Source organism: Penaeus monodon, unplaced genomic scaffold (assembly GCF_015228065.2).
Source record: "Penaeus monodon isolate SGIC_2016 unplaced genomic scaffold, NSTDA_Pmon_1 PmonScaffold_5021, whole genome shotgun sequence".
NCBI lineage: Eukaryota > Metazoa > Arthropoda > Malacostraca > Decapoda > Penaeidae > Penaeus > Penaeus monodon.
The window spans coordinates 1-20,359 of NW_023659910.1; the positions used below are offsets into that span (position 1 = coordinate 1).

The 20,359-nt window shown below is 39.8% G+C and overlaps 1 pseudogene; it reads right to left on the reverse strand.

The window, feature by feature from the left end:
* Window positions 1-19,320: 19,320 nt before the first annotated feature.
* LOC119571073 lies at window positions 19,321-20,163 on the reverse strand (annotated as a pseudogene).
* Window positions 20,164-20,359: the final 196 nt, after the last annotated feature.

Genomic DNA, 20,359 nt, shown 5'->3' on the forward strand with positions numbered 1-20,359 from the left:
CAAATAAAAAACCAACCACGCTTCTCACGTATCCCACCACAGATATTACCACACTTTAAGCCCTTTTTGTATAATCGATGGAAATTTTTGGTCAAGCCTGCACTAAAAAATTACTTCTGTAAAAACTTAAATCTCCGGGGTCAGCTCCATTTCATCAGAAAAACTTGGGGAGCCGCTCTCACCGCACTCTTTGGGCCACACCGTCTAACACACTCCTATCTGTGTCCAATCTATCCACCCTTATAATGTTCCCCAATCAATCCCACACATCCTAGGTCATCCCAATTTTTTGAACAACCCTTTACCTGCTTTCTCCCTTCACCGACTCCCAACCTATCAAAATCCTTTACGAATCCCACATTTTCTGCTTCAAAAAACCTATTCTTTTTCCTAAACGCATACATTCCATCTAATCAATTTTTACCCCCGCCCCTAACCCTTTCACTCACCATTCCTTTTCCCAGCTGAGACAATAATCACTAACCCAACCCCCTTTCCCCTAACATTTATAGTGCTACATGACCTTAAAGTCTTGCACATTTTCTTGCTTTTAACCATTAACCATTAACCTTTGCCCACCCAAAAAAAAACCCCCTTTTGTGGAGGCCCCGCGGCTGGCAACTATTCCCGGGGGAGCGGGGCTCAGCGAAAAAATCCGGGGTAAATTTTTAAAACGCCCCACCTCCAGGGGGAAACGTCCCCTTAGTTTTTGGGTTAGAAAGAGTTTGGGGGTCCCCCCCAAACCCTTTCACGACGAGAAGGTGGCAACCCCTTCGCCAGGGGGCGGTAAAGTCGCCACCAGGGGGGCAGTTTGGGGGGTACCTGGGTCTTGAAAGGGGTGTGAGTGGGGGCTGAGGGAGTTTATTGTTTTTTAAAATTTTTGGTGTTTTTTTAGTTTACTGTGTTTAAGCCCTTTTTTGGATTATATTAACCAAAACAGACAATAAGCAGTCGGACGGACCTGGCTCTCTTTACCCTGCAAAACTTTGGGAGGTTAATTTTGCCGGCTTTCCCCTCATGCCCATATTCATCCCTAAAATTTTTGTGATGAGCAAATTCTCATCCTGGCAAGGGTGAATGGAAAAGCAGCTGACCAAAAAACATAAAAAAAGAGTAATGGAAGATTATTTATCCCCTCAAGGCCCTTATATGTATTGCAGACGTCGATAGCTCAGTAAAAATGAACTTGTGGGGTTTTTTAGAAAGATAAGGAGGGGGATGGGTGAGTTCCTTGGGTGTTTTAATGGAATGGAAATTTGGGAGTTAAAGGAGCTACTAAAGACCTAGCGAAATATGCGCAAATTCAGTAGCAATTTAAAGGGTTTGAAATAAGGGTTTACTGGGAGGATTGAGACGGATAAGTTGCAGTTTTCCCCATAATTATTTTCTCCTACCCATACTGTTGAAATAGGTGGGCAAATTTGCTATCGGTTTTTTTGAGATTTTTATTGTGCATGTAGTAGAGGTGATGTTCTTTTAAAAATTTGATAAGTGCTGATGTTTTGCTGGGGGGTTTTCACTTGTGCAAAAACTTCATGCTGGGTGCTTCAACCCAAAAGGGCTTGGTGTATTCAGTGTCCCACCGGAACAATTTAGATGTGTAAGTCGGAAGTTCAGGAAATAATTTTAAAGCAGCACTCAGGTAGGTAAAAAAAAGCTAGTCTGCTCTATCATAGCACCAGTGTAGAGGGTTGGGGAGCGGGACATAGGAAGTAGAGAGAGGAGAATAGGGAAGTGATCCAGAACTCACCAATGACAGTTGAGATAAAGGAAGGAGAGCAAAGAGAAAGCATGAAAAGGTCAGTGTTAGAAAGAAAGTGTTCTAGGAATACCCTCGGGAAGTAGTGGCAATGGTGGCTTAAGTTGAGAAAGTAAAGTTCCAAGACATTAAAATCAATGGGAAGAGAAGGAGAAAAGTAAACTGAAACAATTGTGATCCAACAGTGAAGATGTGTATAATCGTGTAAGAGATGGTGGTGAAAGGGAGATACAGTGTATGGTGTTATTTGATGGACGAGTATATATGAGATAAAGAGAGAGAGTGAGGGGATGATACAAAATGATAATTAGAATCTGTACTGGAGGATGTGTAAGAAGCTTTCTGGAGGTAGATAATGGATGTATTGTAGGAAGTTATGAGGTGACGAAGTCTGGTTTGTGAGAACGAAAACCTTGAATTATTCCACTGTAGGAGAATCACTGAAGATAAATCAGCAGGTGATAAGGGTAGAGACAGATGTCTGAGAAGTAGGAGTAACTGGCGATTGAGGTAGGGAATCAGAGGAAGGAGATGAAGGTGTGGTATCAGGAGGTTTATCAGGGAAGACTGGATCCGGAGGACATTGTGACAAAAGGGATTCACTCTGGAGAGAGTGGTAGGGATAGTAGGGAAGGAGGGATTTTGATGTGAGTGGAGGAGAGTGTAGTGTAGTGTATGTTGGGAGGGAGTAGGGGAAGACGTGGTAGGGGGATTATGAGGAGTATGGATGTCGGCAGTCACTTGAAAGTAGCCGGAATGAGTGCAGAGAAATTGGAGGATGGATGAGAGGAACTTTCTCTTGGGTCATGCTTAGATAGTTTCCAGTGTCCTCAATGGAGGGGATTTGGAAGGGAGGTTTGGGAAACAATTTTTTTCTATGAGGAGAAGAGGAGTAAAGGATGTAGATGTGGAAGGGATGTGGTAGAAATAGGGTGGAACGTTTGGTTTGTCTGGTAAACAGGTACGGTGAGTAGAGTGAAATATTGGAGTTGTGGATATTGGAGCATCTGGATTTAGAATGGAAAAGGGATTGACTGGAAGATAGGGGAAGTAGAGGTGAAAAGTTGAGTGGTGCTGCAGATGATGTAGAGAACTACTTGGGTAGAAGGGATAGGAATGGAATAAAGGATGGTACTGGAGTAGAGTGATTGAAAAACCTCGTCGGTGTGCCTCCTGTCTGGCTTCTCGTAGAGTGAACCCAAGTTTATATCTGAGGACACAGAATGGTAGCAGGCTGAGGAGCGACAGTGCTTTGGAGGGTGGCCAAAATGCCAACATTTCTGACACTATGGTATGATATGACAGGGCAAGAATCTCCTTTACAGTCCTTAAGGGGTAATCTTGGCAATATTGATGTGGGACTTTGGGGAATAGTGTAGCACTGTATTGATACTGCATCACAGTCAGTAAGATTGATCAATCTTTGTCGGTAGATAGGGAAATCAGCCAGGGAGAAGAAAATACTTCCAATACATGTTTTGAGGGAGGAGTGGGGTTGGGCAGGAATAGGTTTGCCTGTGAGGTCAGCCAGGCTAAATAGTACATGGGCTTAGGACTCAGATGTAACTCTGGCAATTAATAATAATTTTTTTTATTCCATTTATTATAATGGATATTCTCGGTGTGACAAGCTGTTTTATTTTGCTTCTAAAATTACCCTGTGTGCAAGGAATGACCGGGTTTACCATCCAATGGCAATGAGGGATTGAACTTAGGCCAGCAATATTGCTAGACGGGATAACTACTGCTGAACCACACAGCACAGTGATGTTTGATTTCCATATGGTCAAAACAAACAAATGTACCAGACAAAGGTTATGACTATGACTCACTTTCAGAGGTTGAGGTCAAGGTTCAAGGTTGCTCTTAAGAGAGAGAGCACTCAAGTCACTCTCACTCTCAGGAGCAGTCAGATCTCCCCCAGAGTCAGATGCCAGATCGCACTGCTCGCCATCCCGACATTACAAACCACCCTAAGAGAGTCACTCTCATGACAACTCGGCTTCTCTACAACACCGCGAGCTTGCTTTTCTGCCTCAGGCACTGGTCATGCAATTTGTGGTTGCTCCACACTCACAAACACCTACACAAACCACAAGACCACACACTCAGTCTTCCAAGAAGACCTGCACCTCCTATATCTACGCCCTCGGCATTGCACTCGGTAGCAGGGGTGTATTTTGGCGGTACTTTAAGCCAACCCTCGCCTCGGCAGGATGTTGGGACTGCAGTATCCCACGGGACCTCCTAGAAGCTCTGGTGGAGCGTGACCCCGGTCCCCCACCAGGGCTAAAAGAGACAGGCAGGCAGAACTCTTCAGCCACTTGGCTGTTGTGTAGGGCAAGAGGGCCTAGGTCCTCTTACGAGGTGCCCCGAAAACACCCAAGGCAACCTCCCTTCGACTTTCCCGTGCGTCAAGAGCACACTGGATTGGGGGGAGCTGTAATTGCCCAGGGCAGGTGCTTATCGGGAACAGGCAGGATGTAAAAAAATAATAATAAAATAAAGATAACCACCCTAGAGGGTCCAACCTCACAGAAGAGACCTGCTGCAACAGATTCTGTTTGAGTCAGAAATACGACTCAACCCGACTCATCAACATCCACGACGGATACTATGCATATTTTCAAAACAATGAACAACCCGGAAGTCTTTTCACTGAAACAATCAAGAACCGCCTCACCTCCTTTGGTTTCACCTCTCTTACCACTAGACATAAGGGCAAGACTCACTCTAGTCTTTAAAAGACTAGACAGGCAAGTGGTCAACCGAGGATAGAGAAACAATAAGTGAGGAAAACAAAACACAGCACCCCACAGCAAAGTAATGACATCTACATAATGAAAGAAAAAATATATACTAAAAGTCAGGGTTTTTCCCAAACCCCCAAACAGCAAAAATGGTATATACGTATTCAACTGTCATCACTCCATGCCAAAAAGAATTTGAAAGGTTTCAACCCAATCAAACAAGAAGAACTAATATGAATGTTGATCATAAAAAATGAATGCAGAAAGAAAACAAAACAAACTGTCTGTGTGGTCAGAAACCCCAATTTCAGAAACTGTAAACAGCCCCCATAAGGGATGATAACTTGGGGGGGACATTGCCCCCTATCAACGCTGTCCCCACAAAGAGGGAAAAAGAGAGGAGAGAGAAAAACCCCCCCCATAAAAAAGCTGTAAAAAAAGGGGGCCCGGGCAACAGTTAGGCGTCTAGAACGCATGGAAGCCTTATTCAACCGTCTGCCAAGAAAAAAAAGCAAAAAAACAAGACCGCCCCACCTATTCCTCCCTAAAAATTTTTCTAAAAAAAATCTTTTGGGTACCGCACACCAATAATAACACTCACCGGGGCGAATCCGTTTCCTGGGCTCCTGAAGACTTTCCCCTCCCCCCCCAACCCAACCCCACTACCCTGCCCAACAATAGGGGGCCCAAAATTTACGGAAGACAATAAAACCCCTACAAGCTCAGACAAGCCAGAAAAAACCCTACCCCCAAAGCAAACGTTTGCCAAACCAAAAAAGACCAAAAAGAAAACGAGCAAAACAAGAAACACAAGCAGCATCAGACCAAAAAAAAAATAACAAACCCCCAAACACACACAAAGACCGAAGCAGCCACCTCTCGCTCCAAATATAAGAAAGAAAAAAGATAAAAAAAAAAACATGGACTATACAGAAAACCAAAATGTCTCAAAGCCACCAAAACCCAACGCCCGAAAGGCGTGGATGCACAGCAAAAAGGCCTCCTATTAAAGAGTCAGACTACCGCCAAACCCCGAAAAAATTCGATCCCATGAACCACCAAAATTGGCCTCGAATCGCCAAGGAAAAAGAAATGGTATCCACCTTACCCAATAGAGACGTGGGACTGCCAAAAATATCCCATGCCTTTTGTGGGAGGTGAGCTGGCCTAACCCACCTCCCATGCTAGAAAACAAAAAAAACGAACTTCAAAGTTTTTTATACCAAGGACAAAAAAACATAAACCATGAATTCATCCCTCTCGATCATGCAGCGCCCCCACCATCATCCAACACCAATGTTCTGCAAAGGACATTTGACAGCCGGAATGAGCTCTGTAACACATATAGAAAATATGACCCCCACATAATTTTTCAAAACAGTCACGGTCCTCGGACAACTCCAAGAAAATAAAAAGACACACTCAACTACCAAACTGACCACACTAGGAGCGAAGTGACTGCGTCGCTCTCGCCATTAAAAAAAACATCGAACACAAAATACACGTTCCCCTCAGAGCTCATTGCGGTGGAAATCAATACACCACACAAGTCCCATCATCATAGCCACCATTTCCTTACTAGCCCGACGCCCATACATACCAGATCAGGACATACTCCAGCTTCTCAGATACAGAAAGCCCATCTATATATTCGGAAACTGGAACGCCACAACATCCAACATTTGGATACAACCAAACAAACGCGGTACAGTAAACACACATTGGACCCCACTTTCCAACATTTATAATTAACCGGTCAGCAACACCACCAGACATTACCCTGAAAAAATGGACATGCACACCTTTCCCCATGCACTTATCACAAGGAGAGATAACTACAAATGATCATCTCCCTAAAAAATTTCCAGTTTCCCCCAAACCTAATCGTAGTGCCCCCCCCCCCCCAGAGAAAGCTACAAACATGCAAACTGAAACTCCTTCAAGATCTCTCTCTTACACTTACACCCCTGGTCTCCAAGGACGCCCATTCTAGATGTCGATGCAAGCCTAGAATCCTAGTGTGACATAAACAAGGCAAGACAATAGCACTTTCCCCCAAAAAAAACACACAGAACCATACCAAAACAAACAAAACGACACTCTCCGCTCGCTCATCACACAATAAACTAACACTCACATCCTCACACAGACACGCAAATGGGACTAAGAAATCAGAACAAGATACAGACAAATACAAACTCAGCTGTATGAGGGCAAACATAGAGCAACATACAGAGGACATGGGCACGCCTCATAAATTAATTCTGCAAAACCCAAAAGACCCAAACACAATTCTGGACACCATACAAAAAACTCATGGCACAGACAAACAACACAGTACCTATATCTACAACGACCAAAGCGAAAAAGATCGAAACCATACATGACAAGGAAAACACTCCCAAGACGGTTCTGGCAAAGAAACTTCCAAATTTCAGACGACGAAAACGAACTGTTTGACACAGACACACAAAACGAAGTACAGAAGGCATTAGAACAGTCACAACACAAACCCTCTAACTGCATCGACTCCAATAACAATAGACAGCAAAAATATCTTTAACACGCCAATCACACTGGAAAAGAAATAATACGACACATCAGAAACAAAACTCCTGGACCAAGCAAAATTAAAAAAACAATCCTTCACCACCTCCCCCCTTGGCCCGGGCGAAGCCAGAACTTCGCAATCTCAAGCAAGCAAGCAAACTCCCCCCTAATATGTACACAGACTCTGCCACATATTTACGCTTCCTTGACCACAGGGACTCTTTACGTCTTTGTTTAAGAAAGCAACACTTTCACTTATACCCAAACCAACAAAAACCAGTCCACTATGCCATTAGATACAGGCCGATCTTTGCTCAAGGTCCCGGGGAAAATACTCGAATGCATCTTAACAAACAAACACACCCTGGAAACAGACACCCCATCAATATGGATTTAGAGCACTGGTACTGAGAGCGTTATCGCCCTCAGCCTCGCCAACAAAAAACAAACAAACATAATTCTCAGGGACATAAGCAAGGCCTCCGACAGAGTTAGGCATGATGGACTAAAAAACAAAATCATAAACCTACATTTTACCACCCAACTTCACCTGTCTACTCTGGGAACTTCCTCAAAAAACAGAACAGCAAACATTTCACCTTGAAAACTGCCTTGGACCCCCAATCTCCCCAGGAGTGGGGTACTCAAGGGAGTATTCTATCACCAACACTATTCAATTATACACAGCAGACTTCCCACTTCCAGCACCATTCAGCAACTACATATCATATGCAGACGACATCACTCAGATCATCACACACCCCAGCAAATCAAAGCACATCATGAAACGTGCCACTGAAACATCTATCACAAAAATAAACACATTCGAGAGAAAGTGGAAAACAAACAAACACAAAAATTCACAATCCTTCCAATAGCCAGACTCAACCCACCAGATATACAATGCACAACACAGACATTCCTATGGAAACTCGGGGAAACTACTCGGTCTCTCCTTCACAGTGTATACACACCGCACACGAAACAACGCATAACACAGGCAACACTTGCCAAAAAATACACCGATTCTCACAGTGCACAAAAAAAAAACTAAAACTCTACAAAACAGTCATCCCGACCCCTACTCGAATACCCCCCAGTACCCATTACACACCACATCAAAAACACAACAACTGAACATACAATCTGTCCAGAACAAAGCTCTGCGCTGGGCTGAAAACATTCGATACCCCAACATCACACCTTCGTACATTCTCCATGCGAGAAAAAAACAGAACCACTGAACACCTGCATAAACACGAGCACTGAAAAAAATGGAAGACTTCAACATGCAGACGATCCACTCTACACAAAAATCCTTGAAATACACAACACAAACACAACCACCCCCGGTGGGCTCGCTGTTTGTAACACTCACCCCATCCCCCCCCCCCCCATACTCACCGACTTAGCAAAAAAAAAAAAAAAAACCGCTATCCCTATCCTCTTTTGTAAAACTTGTCCAGCGTTCCTTCTGTTGTTTTGTATTTGTTTAGTTCACCTTTCCTTACTCATGTTCAATTTTTCACTGTTTTTACTCACACTATCAAAGTATCCTTTATCATTCCAAAACTAAACATACAAGTATGTTATATGAAAACAGAATCCTGCATCAAGATGAGTTATTTATCGAGAATGAAGAATGGGAAACCCATACAAACTCACTGACACAGTAGGGTAACAAAACACCATTAACCAGTGATGCTCCGAGGTGGGCCTTCTTCAACTGAGGCAACAAACACTACCACCTGCCATCCGTGCCACAGACAGGGAAGAAAAAAAAACGCAAGGGTCTCGCCCCGTTTCAATCAGCTCAAACTACCTTATTTTTCTCACTGGCCCTTGCACTGTATCTCTCTTTTCCCCCCACTTAGCAAAGAAGTATGTAAAAGTATGAGCTCAGGAGCGCCTCTGCCTGGTTTGAACTAAAAAGAAAAACGGGAAGCTTAAATTTGATGCTGCACGGTATAATGTATTTTTAGCAACGATGAGGATGTTAGTGAGGACATTTTTGCACCTAGTGCTAGACTAAATGTATTTGCGTCTCTGTCTGCATACACACACACACAACACACCACACACACACACACACACACACACCACACACACACACACACAAAAAACACACACACACACAAACATTCATACACACACGCACACGCACACGCACATACACACGCGCCCCGCGCGCACACACACACAACACACACACACACACACACAACACACACACACACACACAAAACACACAACACACACATAATTATATATATCTATAATATATTATATATACTACATACATTATTTATGGCACACACACACCACACACACACACACACCACACCCACACACACACACACACCACACACACACACACACACCACACGCACACACACACACACACCACACACCACAAATATATATATATATATATATTATATATATATATTTTATTAAAATATACATATATATATATTTTTATTTTATATTATATATATATATATATATAAATATAAAAATACATATAATATACATATACATATATCAACACGGAATTGTGTTTTACCATTCATCTTTTATTATATCACATTACATATCCCTAAATAAATTTGGAAATTGAAAAGAAAACTTGTAATATAATATAAATATATATAAAATTTTACATTTATATGTATATATGCATATATATGTATATATATATATTTTGCATATATATATATATATATATATATATATATATATATATATATATATATATATATTATATATGCAAGTTTTCTTTTCAATTTCCATTTATTTGTAATGTGATATAAAAAAAAGATGAATGGTAAAACACACTTCCGTGTTGATCCATGGTAGAAAAACCTGAAGAGGGGAATCCAGGTAGATTTCAAAAAACTGTAGTCTCATTTTCATTAAATCTAGTTTTTGCATTCTGGGTTTTTTCTACCTAAGTAAGTATTCTACACCAAAGAACCCTAATGTGATCCTTAAGAATATCTCTCAATACTGAGGCAATATGGGAAAACATGTGAACTTTTTTCTAGATCATCATGCTCTAGCAGCAAAATATGTATCTTGAAAATCTACACTACTATGGTAGCAAAAAAGGCTTTCATATTAATAAGGCCAAAGGCTAAGAAGAGCGAAACTCCAGTTTATCTTTCGTATGCCTACGCTTTTGATTACACCTTTCAGTGTCACGCACAGGTAACACTATCATTAATGTTTTTATCATATCATTTATGGGTTTAGCCTTGGGCATATTCAGGCCCCCAAAAATTTGTTTCATGACAAATGAGATATAGGAAGTATCTCAGACAGATTCTGTTCTGTTCACAGAATGTGTTTGGATGATCAAAAGAAAACACGGAAATTTTTATAATGTTCTACATAATCACTTTACTTCTGTGTGCGTAATAATTGAATATGGTGGCGTAAACTCCATGTACCCTTTAAATGTAAAACATCAATTATTAAAAGTGACATATTCAAAACATTTAAAGGAATGTGACCCCGAAAAACCGATGTCGATAAAGGGTAAGGAATGAGTTAATGATAAAGTTATAGATAGAATTGTACTAGAGGGTGGTATAGTAGTGAAAAGATAGAGAAGGGGAGCTGGTGGGTTTATAGTATAAGGTACAGATTGTTAGAAGGGAAAGGAGTATTAGAAATAGTACTATGCGAAAACGGCAAAAAATATTTTTAACGATTAGGATATGTGAACAGGACAAGGGGATGCAGAAAAGAAAAGAAAGGGGGAGAAGAAAAGACCCGCAACATTAGTTGAAGCGAGGGCTGAGGACCAAGGTGAATTGATCCCCCACATTGGGCCTCGGTCCCCGTCTCTTCAGGCCCCCCCGCCCCCACACGCGATTACAACGAGGGAAGGGTTGGGGGGGGGGGGCTCTTCCCCATAAGAAAATCTTTGATTCTCAGCTAACCCGCCCAACCTCCCTCCAGAAACTCATGAACACATCCAAAAATGCCTAAACATGACCCAAGAGGGAATGCTTCACTTCATCATCCACCCTCTAATCGTATTCGCTCTACATTCTAAGCATTTGCAGATATATCCATCCTCCCCCTCCTCTTTTCCCCCACTCACCCAAAAAAAACACCCCACCCTCTATACACTTTTCGCTACCATTCTATCCCACAGCGTTCTATAAAAATTTGACATCTAACACATCTTCTCCTGACATCTAACACATCTTATCCTGATCGTTATCTTATTTACGCTTTTAGCCAAAATACCATTAACCAATTGTCCCAGCAAAAAACTAAACTCCCAACAATGTGCTTTTATAACCACTATCGTCACAGGAGCTCAGAGTTTTTAGACATAGACATTAGGACTATTCACCTACCGGACTTCTTTATAGTTTTTTAGGAGGGGGGGGGGGGGCAGGTGGACATTTCCCTATGTCAGTTTATGCGTGGGTGGTCCTTTTTCCAATTTTATAAATTTTGTGCCCCAAGGATTTCCCTATTCGTGTTTTGGGGGGGAGTGGATATCTCTACTGGTGCTTCGATGCACATTTACAGGGAGGGAAATATGATGCTACTGGATATTTCTCTTTGATTTGCCTCTCCTGGTACTAATATTTAAATGCTACTGTACTAATTTTAAAAATTTACCTAATATTTACTTCTAAACTACGTTTTAACCAGCAATGATGTCCATTACCAGAGACAGGTTCTTGTCACAGGAATGAAAAAGTTTACTATTCAAATCGGCACTTAGCACTGGAACTGCTGTCAGTTCATCTTATTCCTCTTGTCGATCTCTAAGTGACCCCACAATATTCAGGTGCCCTAATCTGACCTTTACTGGCAAGTAAAGAGAATGGATTTTCCTTATCTGATCCCACAACATGTGTTAATTTTGGTTTACCTCATTCCTGAAAAGTAAATTTCCCCGCATTCAGCCCGGTTCCTCAGATTTTATGCTACATATATGGAAAATAAATCATCGCCAGATAATCATATCTGCAATGTAGTTATCACCACCCGCAGAGGAGGACGCAAACTTCTTTTGAGGAATCCGCCAAACAGATTGGGCCCTTATATTTAGCTCACAATTTGGCAACATTTACAAAACCACTAGTGGGGATATGGGCCCCTCCCATGTCTAACTTCACAGATATGGGGTGTAGTTTAAATCACTGAAGGAATTTAAATGGTTTATCATGTCATTACTTCATTGTTGGAAACCACTCCTGTCATATATATATATTATAGCAATGCATACAAAAAAGTTGAAAAACAATTGAAATGGTTAAAGGTTTAAATAGTGTGGCTGAAGATAAAAGTCCAATCTAACATTTCAAAATTCTTGTCAGAAAAATGCAATGGACTGGTTTACTGCTGTTATAGAGGCGACACCAATTGAGTGGTGCAAGTTTTCTATGCAAAGCATTTCCTCCTTAAAAATGAATATGTAAGTAAAATTGGGTTTTTTATATATAATATATGCAGACAACTTTCTTGGTGCTTCACTTGTATCCAGTTACATTATCAAGACATTTTTTATTGTTTAATGGACTAATAACATAATGAAACTTTGTTGAATAAGAATGCTTGTAGTTTTTAAAATGTAACCATTTCATTTACTGGATTTGATAAGGAAATAAATTAATTCCTTTATATTGGTAATATTTATTGTGTAAAGTCACTTTTAGCAGCTTTTTATGTGAGACACTCACGTACCAAAAATGTTGCTGCCAGTTATGCAGATTAACATATTTATCTCTATGAAAAAAGATTGAAGAGTATGATATAAAAAATTACACCAAATATTTCAGAATCCTATATATTTCAATGGTACTACAATGGCAAAACGAAATAAAACCCTGACCCTCCACGATTCTATGAATTTTTAACTATTTATGGACAACCTGTAGTTTGGCACAGTCAGTCACCTCCATGAACAGCTCTGGAATATCAATACCCACAAAATATAAAAATATAAATACTGACAACAAAAAATATCAGTTCTTACCAATACTCCATCATAGGAATGATCATTTCTTGAGGAATTGACTTCAGTTTCATTACATTTTTAGAACCCTAGTTTTCTGGCTGTTACTTGGAATTCCTCATTGGTAAAGACACAGATTTTCTGCCAATCAGTGATTCTGGGTCAAGATCAGATAGCCAGTCTTAGAAAAGCTTCCAATTTTTTTTCCTTTTTTGAGCATAAAATATGTGAAGATTTCTGATAACAGATTGTTATACCTTTTCCCTTTGATCACAAAGCATACAATAACATTAAATAAAATATATTTATTAATCACAATGCCATACCATCTTCAAGATGCATTTATCATTATGATCACCAATACTTTTTGAAACCAAGAAATATAGCAGATTAAAAAGAAACTAAGGGGAAAGTTAACGAGCTAAAAAATACTTGATAAATATATCTTTCTGCTTTCTGTGGCAACAACCAGTGTAAGCTTCCTGTGAATAAATACTTATACAGCAGAGCAAATATGATACTTTGTTTCCCATTCGTTATTCTATTTCAATTATATATATGAATATATAGGTATGTATGTGTAAATATGCACTCCTGTGTGTTGTGTGAATATATATGCATGTATAAAAAGGGGCAAGCTCAGATTTTTGGAAGGGAGGGCACCTGTGGTGGAAAATGGGTTAGCCCCCCAAGAGTTTAAAAAGAGGGTCTGCAACACTTCTCTCTTTGCAAAGCAAGACTAAACTGTTTCCTTTTGTTTATCAAGAACTCTTATGTCACTGTAATTGTTTTGACATTAAAAAATTAAAGGGTTAACAATTCACAAACTTGGGGAGGGGGCCTCCTTTGCCCTCCCTAGCTATGCCAGTGTGTATACATATTTTTTTGGGTGTGTGTGTGTGTGTGTGTGTGTGGTGGTGTGGGGGTGTGTTGTGTGTGTGTGTGTGATGCGTGTGCGTGTGTGTGTGTGTGTGCATATGTGTTTTGGGGGTGTGTTGTGTGGTGTGTGTGTGTGTGTGTGTGTGTTTTGTGTGTGTGCATGTGTGTGTGTGTGGCATGTGTTGTGTGTGTGTGCTTTGTGTGTGTGTGTGTGCATGTGTGTGTGTGGTGTGCATATGGTGTGTGTGTGTGTGTGCATATGTGTGTGTGTGCAGGGTGTGCAGGTGTGTGTGTGTGTTGTGGGGTGTGTGTGTGTGTGTGTGTGTGTGTTGTGTGTGTGTGGTGTGTGTGTGGTGTGTGTGTGTGTGTGTGTGTGCATGTGTGTGTGGTGTGTGTGCAGTGGTTTTTGTGTGTGTGTGCGTGTGTGTGTGGGGTGTGTGTGTGTGTGTGTGTTTTGTGTGTGTGTGTGTGTGTGTGTGTGTGTGTGTGTGTGTGTGTGCATGTGTGTGGTGTGCATATGTGTGTTTTGTGCATATGTGTGTGTGTGCGTGTGCGTGTGCGGTGCGCGTGTTTGCGTTTTTATGTCCTTTAACAAAACACACACCACACAACACACACACACACACAACACACACCCCCTTTTTCTCTCCTTCTCTCTCTCTCCTCTCTCTCTCTCTCTCTCTCTCTCCTCAAAACACACCACACACACAACACACACACACACACACACACACACACACACACACACACACACACACACACACCCCACAACACACACACACACACACACACACAAAACACACACACACACACACACAACCCCTATTTGATAAAGTTATCCTACTATCACTGACTTTAAAATAATTAATGTATCCAGTTTTTACTGAAGACAGCAAGCTCTACAATGCTACGAGATACAATTTGTGAAAGGCCCAGCAATTACAAATATTTTAATTTTCATAATCATTATTTTTTTCCTAATGCATTTATTCCTTCACTTCATCTTCTGAAAACAAACAAAGAAAACTGATTTTAAATTGTATAAGTAGTGTATTTGCTGGGTCGCATCCCATTTGAATCCACATGTTGGAAATAAAAATGTTTCCAAACCCAAAATATGTTGTCCTTGGTTGTAAAAAATGATCTAATACATATGAAATAACTACATTGATTTCTGCAAATCACCAAATACACCATCATTGACACTAAATCTTATGAGCTATGAGCAAAGGTGGGCAATATTCTGTTCTATGCCATTACAAAAATTATTTTCATAAGTTACCAAGACAGGGAAACAGGAACCAAGAAGCCTGTGGGTATTGGGTCACATCCTTTGAATTGGGCAAGAGTCCCAGGTAAGTCATTCACAGCACAAAGCTGCTTGAAGGCCAACAAGTCCTTCCATCAAGGCAACATTGGAGGTTTTGATTCAATTTCCAGCTAATGGAACTAAATTAAAATATCTTGGAAAAAATCATGCCCATCTCTGCTCTAGACCACAGCACAAAAATTTGCTCAGTGGGAGGGGAGGAGTCTGTACCAGCAGAATTAGAAAACAGTAAGTGTTTGAGGACACTTTCAATTTCTACTTTTTCATCCGAACTTCTACAACAAATACATGAAGAGGAATATTATAGAATATTTTAGATCTGATGGACAGTATGTTTCTTGAAAAGATACTATAATGAGCATGTTATTACATAATGAGTAAATGAAATTCAGTTATGATGCGAAGTATAAAAATGGCTTAGTTAAAAGTGACAAACACTGCACATGGACCCCTCTCACTTTGGACAGAATATAAATTGTACTGTGGTCCTAAAAACTTGTGTTCCATTCATCAACAACATGAGCATAGTAACCAGTGATTGGAGCTGAGAGAATACCCTATATATCAAGAGGGTATTGAAGCAAGCTGTAAAAAAAAAAGAAAAAAAAAAAAGAAAAAGAAAAAAAAAGAAGAAAAGGAAAAGATGCTGAACCATACATTAATTACATTTGCCAGTACATGTAGACTCTACATGTTACAATCTTTCTCTCAATAACAGGAAATAACATCCTGTTTATGAATAATCTAAAAGAAAAGCAGTTACCAGTGTCATGATGGTTACTATGAAATACAACATTGAAAGGAAACTAACCTATGTGAATGTTTTCCAAGCTCCTCTACAATAATGTCAATCACAAAGCGCTACAACAGCCAAAGTTTCCTGCCAAAATCAGTGGTTTCTCGTTTGACGAAAGGCAAATCAAACCAGATGGAACCATAAATGGACTAACTGATAAGATCTCACTTCCAGACGTTTCAATATCTTTCTTTAAGGGAGTGTGATCTATTGAATCCCCTTCAATAGTAACTGACCCTGCACCATCACTAGATGTCATCACATCAAAGAATAATACCTTTACAAGTCCTATGGTTAAAAAGATACACAACTCTCAACATTATCACAGCAGACGATCATTTTGCCTTTCGCACCCACTTTTTTAGATCTCATGAACCATGATACAAACAGCTAGTACTGTAATATAACACAAGGCAGGGGACATGCACACTTTTCGAGCTATTGGTTAGAATGAAAGACTAGGCCATGTAAAAAAAATAGGACCACCTTGTGGGGATCCTCTTTAGTAATTCTCTTCACACAATTATGACCATTTGCATACATTTAATGAAATGTGGGAACTGTGTATGTACCAAGGTAGCACATACTGAAAGAACGTGTGCTGGCTGGAAAAGCAATTTATAATAATTTAACTGGGAACTTAAAAGAAAATGACTCAAGGCAAAATATATAAAAGACTAGTAAAATTAGATGTTGACATACTGATAAATCAGATGTAGCGAAGTAGAGGTATTTTTTTTTTATTTGCAAAAGAAATGAGCAAAAAAATCTCTAATATTTAAATTTCCCACTTTTGAGGGAAATAGAAAAAAATGCGAGCGTACAGCAAAATAATGACCGATGAAAAAAAAAATCTGTATGAAAATACAGATTGAAGAAAAGTGTAATTACACATAACAATGATTTAAACCCTTTTTCCTTATTAAGGTTTAATATCAGTAAGCTTGGGGAAGAAGTCATCATTCAAGTGAAAGACATACTTCAAAAATTTACAGAAAGTTGTTTGGTGCCATGAGCAACTAAGACAAAGATGGAATATGCTGACATAGTGGAGATAGTTAAAGTGGCCCCAGATGCCAGTTATACACCCCACAGATAACTTGACAAAACTGAAGAAAATTTATGAGTTTAGAAAAAAAGTTTTTTTCTAGTCAGTGAATTCAAATATAAATACTCCATAACTAAGAATTAAGTGTACAAGTCAGGGTGCTTCTCTATCTACCTAAAGCTAGAGACATGAACCAAACCATTGAATTTTTAAACCCCCACAGCAGTGACTGGTACCCAGATTCCTTTATAATTGCAAAATCCAGACCAACTACCCTGCAAAGAGCTTCCCTCTGCAGATAACCCACCATCTAAAACGGAAAAGCATTGACTATCTTCTTATTCCCACAACTAGCATGGGAAATCTACCCCAAATACTTTATGGCAATATACATCAACATGCTATAAAAACCCGATTTATGTCATTTAATGAATGTGATAAGGCTAGCCAATAGGTACTTGGTTGAAGTCTTAACTACAGATGATTAAAAGCTATGTTCAGTGTTCACCATCAAGCCAAAAAGCAGCCAAGCAGACCCAATCAATAAGAATGATATTCAATTGACTTTTAACAACAGACATGTTCTCCTCCTCTAAAACCAACTCGTTTTTTTTTATACGTGCCTATGGACCGTGACATAAATTTTTTTGATACACTTAAAGTAAAATTTAATTTCATATCAAGTTGCTCTTGAGCTATGTTATACAAGCTTTGACAAAACCATATCATTTAAAGAATATTGGCTAATATTATCATAAAAAAATAACAATAATGCTAGATCCCCTCAGCTCTAATGAGAACATTAATGGTTTGAAGTACTGCCCGACATTCCAGATACTGTACTAAGTGTCAATCATGCTGAATGCAAAATGATAAAAATGCAATTTTTCTTTTTTTATGAATATATTTAAAAAATTATTTCATCTTTCCAATTTCATGGAAATCGATAAGATGCAGAGGAATAAAAAAGCAAGCAGTAAGTCAAACTAAATTTTCCAGTTGTTGGGAACATCAAATTTTAGAATGTAAATACACAGTACAAATCAAGTTAAAAAACAGCTACAAATTGTCCAATCACACAGTGGCAATGAGTAAGACACATCATCACAGGTTTCTTTTATTTCTCAGGCTTCCAAGATGCAAAGATCACAGGGGAACACTATCATTTTTTCTGCACGTGACCTGTCCTAACAAATATGACAAGACAATTCATTATATGATCAAATTGTGTGCTCTGTAAAATGAATAAAGCCTCTACCATTTTTAAAAGCTGTTTTCCAGCACAATGTTCCTTTTATGACAAATGGTCCTTATTTTTCCAAGATATGGGATATTGGGTTTTCCTCTTGTACCCATTTGGGTCAAATAATTACACATGGAAAGCACACTGCAGCAATAGTGTCTGCCCATAACTGAGCTCTGGCAATGCTGTACACTCTGTGTCCCAAAAAACCTGCTGCAGCAGATTAAATTTACAACTATGGTCCCTTTGCATATGATGGTAGACCACCCTTATTAAAACATTTAACTGTTCACCAGAAGAAAGACCAATACAACAAACTGTTTTAACTGGCTTTGCAACTGGCTGGGTGGGATGGTTAGTTTTACATTTACTACACAACAATTGAAATTTGCTTGTGGGCAAAGCCATCACAGACAGGCCATGAGACTGACGAGAGCTAGCTGGCTGACCGACTCGTGACTGGCTTGTTGGGGCAGTCAAAAGATGATGTGAAAATAGGGTGATTGTGATGCTGGTGATTATGGCCAGGTACTATCAGGGTTTTGGTGCTCTTGTGTTCACCTTTACATTATATGTCACTTATCACATCTGCTTGTATAAGTTTCGCACTTTTTGGCATCCAAGGAAGTGTAAAATTTTCAAAAAAGCTAAATCAATTTCCTATAATCACTGTAGGTCAAGATTTTCTGTGCATTGCACTTGTAATAATTTCCCTGATCATAAAAGTTCACTGCAGCACACCCTGGCAATCATTTACTGGCTGAGATCACTGCTCAAGAGTAAGTTGTGCACAGCTGGCCAACCTAAGACATATAGGGAAGCAGAATATATAATTCATTGGTCCAGCCTGTGGTCTCCATCAACATCCTAGGGCACATCATGATAAGCAGGGGCCTTAGGAGACCAGAGCATTAGGCTGGAAAACACTGCTTGGTCACAGCTGCCACCAAGGATCTTGTTTCCCACAGGGGGCCCACTCTCAGTCCCACCCTTTTATTTTTGGGATCATATGTGCCAGTTCGATGATGTATTTCCCCTCCTTGTACTTCTGACTTGATTCAAAAGCATGTTCCTGAAAAAAAATGGGAGGCTAAATTAAGTGTAATATGAGATGTACTCCTTAGAGGCAAAAGGTGTGTGTGGGTGTGTGTGTGTGTGTGTGTGTGTGTGGTGTGTGGTGTGTTGTGTGTGTGTGTGTGTGTGTGTGGTTGGGGTGGTGTGGTGTGGGGTGGGGTGGTTTTGGGGTGGTGTGTGGTGTGGTGTGTGGGGGTGTGGGTGTGGTGTGTGTGGGTTTTGTGTGTGTGAATTTTTGACTGCTAAAGACTATGAAATGTAAAATAAGTTACAAACTTCTTGTACAACATCATATCTCACTACTTTCTCAACCGAATTATGTTTCTTAATCAGAATTTTACTCTGGTTTAAAATCTAACTTCTGTTTTTGTTAATAATTTCATATGCATTTTTTAATAAACCCTATAATCAAGGACTTCATACAAACTCTTGAAAACAAAACTGGCCTACTCTGTATGATAACAAACCATTTAGAAACAAATACTGGAACTTACGTATTTCCAAACCTAGTGTTGTTTACAACATTCACAGTATATATCTGCTACTGCATGGAGGCCGGTTAACAGTACCCGTTCCTCCGCAGGCCCACATCCTACATTCACCTGTTGGTTTCAAAAACAATCAAAATATGTCGCATAGGAGAGGCAATAAAAATTTTATATTGATCCAGTCAAACATCATGCCAGCATAATAAAATACTCACAAAAGAATTAAATAGGTATGCTCTGCCTTGACTGCCCTGAAATGACTGAAATAAAAAAGGAAAAAATATGAAGCCACAATTCCAATTGTAAAAGCCTTAAATACTAGGATATGGACAATATGGGATAAATTAAGACCTAATCAAACAATAAGGGAAAATGAAGCCTCATCCATACTCAATATGCTGCTCATTTTCTACCCTAAACTGGATGAGTTTTGTGAAAAAATTTACCAAGTAGCCC